The sequence below is a fragment of the Protopterus annectens genome, chromosome 3.part0, assembly GCF_019279795.1.
Source record: "Protopterus annectens isolate FY-2018-M chromosome 3.part0, PAN1.0, whole genome shotgun sequence".
Classification (NCBI taxonomy): Eukaryota; Metazoa; Chordata; order Ceratodontiformes; family Protopteridae; genus Protopterus; species Protopterus annectens.
This window is the reverse complement of record NC_056731.1, coordinates 38,460,158-38,466,157: the sequence shown is the minus strand read 5'-3', so window position 1 is coordinate 38,466,157 and position 6,000 is coordinate 38,460,158. Positions and strand designations below refer to the sequence as shown.

Genomic DNA, 6,000 nt, shown 5'->3' with positions numbered 1-6,000 from the left:
ATCTGAATATAAATCTGTTTTTTTTTCTCCTTTTTCGATTTTCCCCTTGTCATGTTGATATTTCTTCCATGTATTCAGTTATCTAGTAGATTCTTTTACATGAATCACTACACTTTTGAGATGCTTTTTTTAACCATGTTAGGTTTCATGAAGAGCTCTTTTATTATAGTTTTCTCAAAGTCTTATCAGGTGGTCAGCTTTATAGATATTTTATTTTGGCCCATATTTGTGCTACTATGAGTGTTTCAGTGTGAGATTAGTAAGTAGGCAGCGGTCTGTGTAATGTTCTCATTGAAGTATGCAAACATTCACTGTGCAGCAATTAGTAAACGCTGTAGTAACACAAAGTATATAATTGCTGTTAGCTAAAAAAAATCCAGTGTACTGCTATCAATGGTCTGTAGAGTTCTATCATCAACTTAAGCATCAAGTTGTTTTAGAGGAACCTGTGTTGTTCTACAGAAATGTAGTTTGAGCAATTGCTACCCTGGGTAATTCCCCAATTGATGACATCCAACATCAGTTGAGAACCAAAAATAAAAGTCCTCCACACCAGAGGACCATGAAATTGCAGCAAAGAAGAATTCATCATCCTAGCTAAATTTCTTAAGAAACATGCATGCACACAGACATGCATGCACCACACACACACACACACACATACACACACCCACACACACCCACACACACACACACACACACACACACACACACACACACACACACACACACACAGACACACACAGACACACACACATGTATGCATGCACACAGCTACATACACGTATGCCTGGTTAGGTACATACCAAAGGGGGCATTGGGTGCAGTTATGTCCTAGTTAGCAGTACTAGTAATCATTTAAGAATCCACAATGTCAGGGTGCTCGTGTGTGTGTGTGTGTGTGTGTGTGTGTGTGTGTGTGTGTGTGTGTGTGTGTGTGTGTGTGTGTGTGTGTGTGTGTGTGTGTGTGTGTGTGTGCATGTGTGTGTGTGAATGTGTGTGCATGTGTGGTGTACCTGCTTATGTGTACATGTGTGTGATGTATACATATGCACACATGCAAGGACATAACTGCACACTCATCTGATCATGGCTTCTAAAAGCTTTTGCACAGAACAGCTGCCCCTTTGCTCCACCCTAGTTATGCTTTTGCTGTCCCTTTACAGACACAGTACAACTTTAACGAAAAGCAAATTAATTAAAAAACACCTAATAGTTTCCATTCCACTTCCTTGTTTTAACTTTCTTATGCATGTTTCATCCACACAATTACATTTTCTATAATGAGAGCCTCCATCTTCTAATAATAAAATGAGGAACCCAACAACTCATCACTTTTGTTGTCTCTGGTAGTAACCCAGGTCTGTTCAGCCAGCATTTTATAAAAATGTTACAGAGGTTGTTCAAGTCCAAGAATAAAATAACAACAAAAATGGTCAGTATGAATAAATCAGTTGGCCTTTTTAGAGTACAGCTCCCTCAGCATTACATTTATATGAGAACAAGCAGATCCACAATGCAAAGGATGCTATGGCATGCCCATATCCAGTGTATCAACAACATTTAATAGAGTAACTGTCAGTTTATTATTTTTACTACTGTAACCTTTAACCTTACTACTGTAAACTCTGACTAAGAAAGCAGCATATCAAAGCATTATACATTCCCTAACACAGTGTTCAACTCAGTATCTTCAGCAACAGTAGCTTTTTTGGAACATGTTTATGCTGCATCTTATCAAACCTGAGCTGTAGGGTAAACCCTATACAGGTTCATAGGTGTTTACTAGGCTAACGACCACAAGGGCCTTTTTAAGCTTAGCCATGCAGCCCAAATCTCTGACAAGTTCTGATACCCCTGATAAGTGTAAGCAGGGTGTTGGGAGATGAAACATTTACAAGCTAGGGCCTGGGAGATGAACCATTTACAGGTTGCCTGTGTCCATTAGAGACATAGGTGCCATACCAGGGATGAATTTCCTGTTCCCCATGCAATTGTCCAAGTTGCACTTGAATTGGGTTAAGGAGAAGGACTGCTTTACATGGATGGGGTAGTATCTGGGATACATACCTGTATCTCCAGCAGGTCCTATTTATATCACAGGCAAGGTTTAAGTCTTTAGAATGGGTAATTCTGGTGCTGTTTGATTTGTGGATATGCAGGAGATCCATCAGAGTGAGGACTGACAATGCCCTGTGTGCCAGGCAAAGATCTCCCCTCAAAAGCCTGTAGGAGACGGAATACAGGGATATGGCCTTGAGGAGGTCTGCAGAGGACATTTTACTTATGCCCTGTATTCTTTTAGTGAGGAACCTCTGTGGATGCTTCAGTTGTTGGATATGCCTGGTTAGGTACCTGCCAAAGGGGCTACTGTACTCGATGATAGGTCTGATGAATGCCAAATACAGTGCAATAATGACCTCCTTGGACTTAGATGACATACCTTTGTTTATAAGTTGGGCAACATATAATAATTTCCTCATCACAGTAGACATGTGATGATCAAAGAATACATTACTATCTATGTATGTCCCTAAGTCCCTCATTACTGGGTCAACCCTAAGGGGTGTGTTGTCAATATGATAGTTACCAGGGGTGTATGACTTCCCAAAAGATGCTATTATGCATTTCCTGCCATTTAGTTTTAGTCCATGGCTATGACACCAGTTGTTTGTCTGTGTCAGCCTCTCTTGGAGAATATTTGTGCCAGTGTGGGATTCAATGACAGCTCCTAATTTGCAATCATCTGCAAATGTAGTCTGCCAAAGACCACTGACATTGTCCTTGACTTCTGCGAGGTAAATGCCAAAGATGAGTGGTCCAAGGATATTGGTTTTGATTTCAGAGAAGTAAATGTCAATAAGGAACAGTCCAAGGACTGATCCCTGAGGGACTCCACTTATGACTGGCCTCTTTGTAGAGGTGGACGCCACCCCCCAGTTTTAACTTCCAGGGTCCTGTCTGTGAGCCAGTTGGCTATCCACCGGGTGACATACGAGTTTGTACCTAACCTCTTGAGTTTGTCAACAATGCCCTATTGGAGTATTATGTCAAATGCCTTGGCCAGGTTAAGGTAGGCAGTGTGAACCACTTTTCCCTCATCCATTGCTTTGGTTACCTTCTCAGAAAAGTCCACCAGGTTGAGTAGGCATGATCTGCCCTTGACGAAACCAAACTGGGTTGGGTCCAGTGTCTGAAGGTTTACTATATCTCTGTTGATCATTTCCATGATAATTCTTTCCATGGCTTTACATATAAGACTAGTAAAACTTATGGGTCTGTAGTTTCCAGGGTCTGTAGATGGCCCACATTTGTGCAGAGGGATTACTGTTGCTATTCTCCATTCATGAGGCATGAAGCCCATTAGGGAACAACCTTCCTCCCTCAAGGATAGTCAGCGCCCTGAGGTGGTCTGCATAGGACATTTTACTTACACCCTGTATTCTTTTAGTGAGGAACCTCTGCAGATGTTACATTTGTTGGATATGCCTGGTTAGGTACATACGAAATGGGGCATTGTACTCAATGATAGGTCTGATGAATGCTGAATACAGTGGAACAATGACTTCCTTGGACTTAGATGCCATAGCTTTGTTTATAAGTTGCACAGCATAGAATGATTTCCTCACCAATGTAGACACGTGATGATCAAAGGCTAGATTACTATCTAAGTGTGTCCCTAAGTCCCTGATTACTGGGTGAACTCTAATGGGTGTGTTGTCAATATGACAGTTACTGGGGATGGATCCCAAAGGATACTGTTATGCATTTCTTGGCATTTAGTTTTATTCCATGGCTCTGACACTTGTTGTTTGTGTCAGAACATTTATGTCAGTGTGAGATTCAATCACAGCTCCTAATTTGCAATCAGCTGCAAATTTAGTTAGCCAGAGACCACTGACATTGGCCTTGACTTCTGCAAAGTAAATGCCAAAGAGGAGCGGTCCAAGGACTGATCCCTGAGGGACTCCACTTGTGACTTTCTCTGTGAGCCAGTTGGCTATCCACCAGGTGACATATGGGTTTGTACAAAACCTCTTGAGTTTGTCAACAATGCCTGAGAGGGGTATTGTATCAAATGCCTTGGCCAGGTCAAGGTAGGCAGTGTTAACAATTTTGCCCTCATCTATTGCTTTGGTGACCTTCTCAAAGAAGTCCACCAGGTAGGCATAATCTGCCCTTGACAAAAACCAAACTGGGCTGGGTCCAGTGTCTGGAGGTTTACTATATCTCTATTGATCATCTCCATGATAGTTCTTTCCATGGCTTTACATATAAGACTAGTGAAACTTATGGGGTCTGCAGTTTCCAGGGTCTGTAGATGGCCCACCTTTGTGCAGGGGATGGCTGTTGCCTTTCTCCATTCATAAGGCGCACAGCCTGTTTGAAGGCTACAGTTAACCAGTAATTCTAGAGGCCCTGATAGGTCATGTTTCATGCTACTTAGAAGGCATCCTGGGATATTGTCTGGGCCCATTGATACAGTGTTCTATTTACTTTCTAAATTAATTTCTTTCTCTCTGGTTTTGTTTCCAGCAATTGAGGATCTGCAAAACCAGAGGTAAAATGCAGATTGTTCTTTAGTGTTTGACAGATGACCATATAACTGAAACAAGTAAATAGTTTTGTTTGTTTGTGTCTTTCGGCTTTTCCCGGTTAGGGGTTGCCACAGCGGAACTCCGGTCTGCTAATGATTGGTAGTTGATTTTTATGTGCCGAGTTACCAGCCCTGATGCACAACCTTCAATGAAGGTTAGCCCATTCATGCATGTCTCCACGCAGAAGACGCTCTAGCTGAGAATCGAACTGGACAGCGTCTTACTGTGAGGCGACAACGCTACCGCAGTACCACCACCGCAGATGAAACAAGTAAATAGTAAATATAATTTAATCTGTCAGTTCTCAGTATGCTAATTATCAGCATAGCAGAATAACCTGCTCCAGCAGTTTATCTTCTGAAAACAAAGGAATATGAAATCCACCTAAAGTTACTTATCTCAGAGAAACATATACATTTGGGGGTTGCATGTGCAACTTGCAAGGTGAAAAGTTCCATTCATTGATTTATTGGAAGATGAGGCTGTTACTGGATGGGTGGATGAATAAATGCTTATCAGATACTGGTTAAAAGAGACTTTAAAATTATAACTAAATTATTCAAGTCATCTACTCAATGTATTGTGAAAAAATGTGTCTTACAGAGATTTGTAAAGAATAAAATGCTGGTAATTTATGCCAGGTATGATAAACACAAACTGCATCTAAAAGAGTTTCAAACAACTCATGGAATTATGTTTATAGAGATTAAGAGAAGGTATATTAAGTGATGCAATAACTGCATTAAGAGGAGTGCTCATAGCAATGTCACAAATGACACACTTCATTGTGAGCTATTTTAGGACACACTTAGCTTCATACATTCATAGGTGTATACTAAACTAATGACCACAGGGATCTTTTAAGCCTAGCCATGTATATCAAATGTATCCAACAATTTTGGTGCCCTACAGGTTATTTTTAGGGGTATGTGTAAAGCTACAGCTCGGGTGATCAAACATTTACAGGGTTCCCATCCCTGGTCAAGGTTATGCTTGAATAGGGTCAGCAAGAAACTCTGCTTCACATGGATGGGAAGCTTGTTTCATTGAATAGCTTTATCTGAGACACATACCTTTCGCTCCTATTTATGTCAGAAGCAAGATTTATGTTCCTGGATTAGGTAGCCCTGATGCTTTTGCTTCTAACCATGAACCCTGGCACCTCGCATCTCAGGCAGCAAACCCATTCATCTCAGCCTAGCCAGATATGCAAAAGGTCCATCAGAGCAGGATCATGGAGATGCCTTGATACCAGACACTTCTGCATAAGCAACTATGTTCTTAGGGTCTGAGGGGGGCTTGAAATGCTCTCAGGTTGTCACTTATTAATAGGAATTGTGTCTTAGAATAACTCCTAAATGTTATAAGGTTAGCTGAGGGTTATTTATGTTTTTGTTTTATT

At 41.1% G+C, this 6,000-nt stretch overlaps 1 protein-coding gene across 3 annotated transcripts in view; it reads right to left on the bottom strand.

Annotated features, from left to right (window-relative positions):
- The window catches only part of LOC122796246 (nebulette-like), a 1,283,698-nt gene that overhangs the window by 373,503 nt on the left and 904,195 nt on the right, over positions 1 to 6,000 (bottom strand). The window lies entirely within an intron of this gene.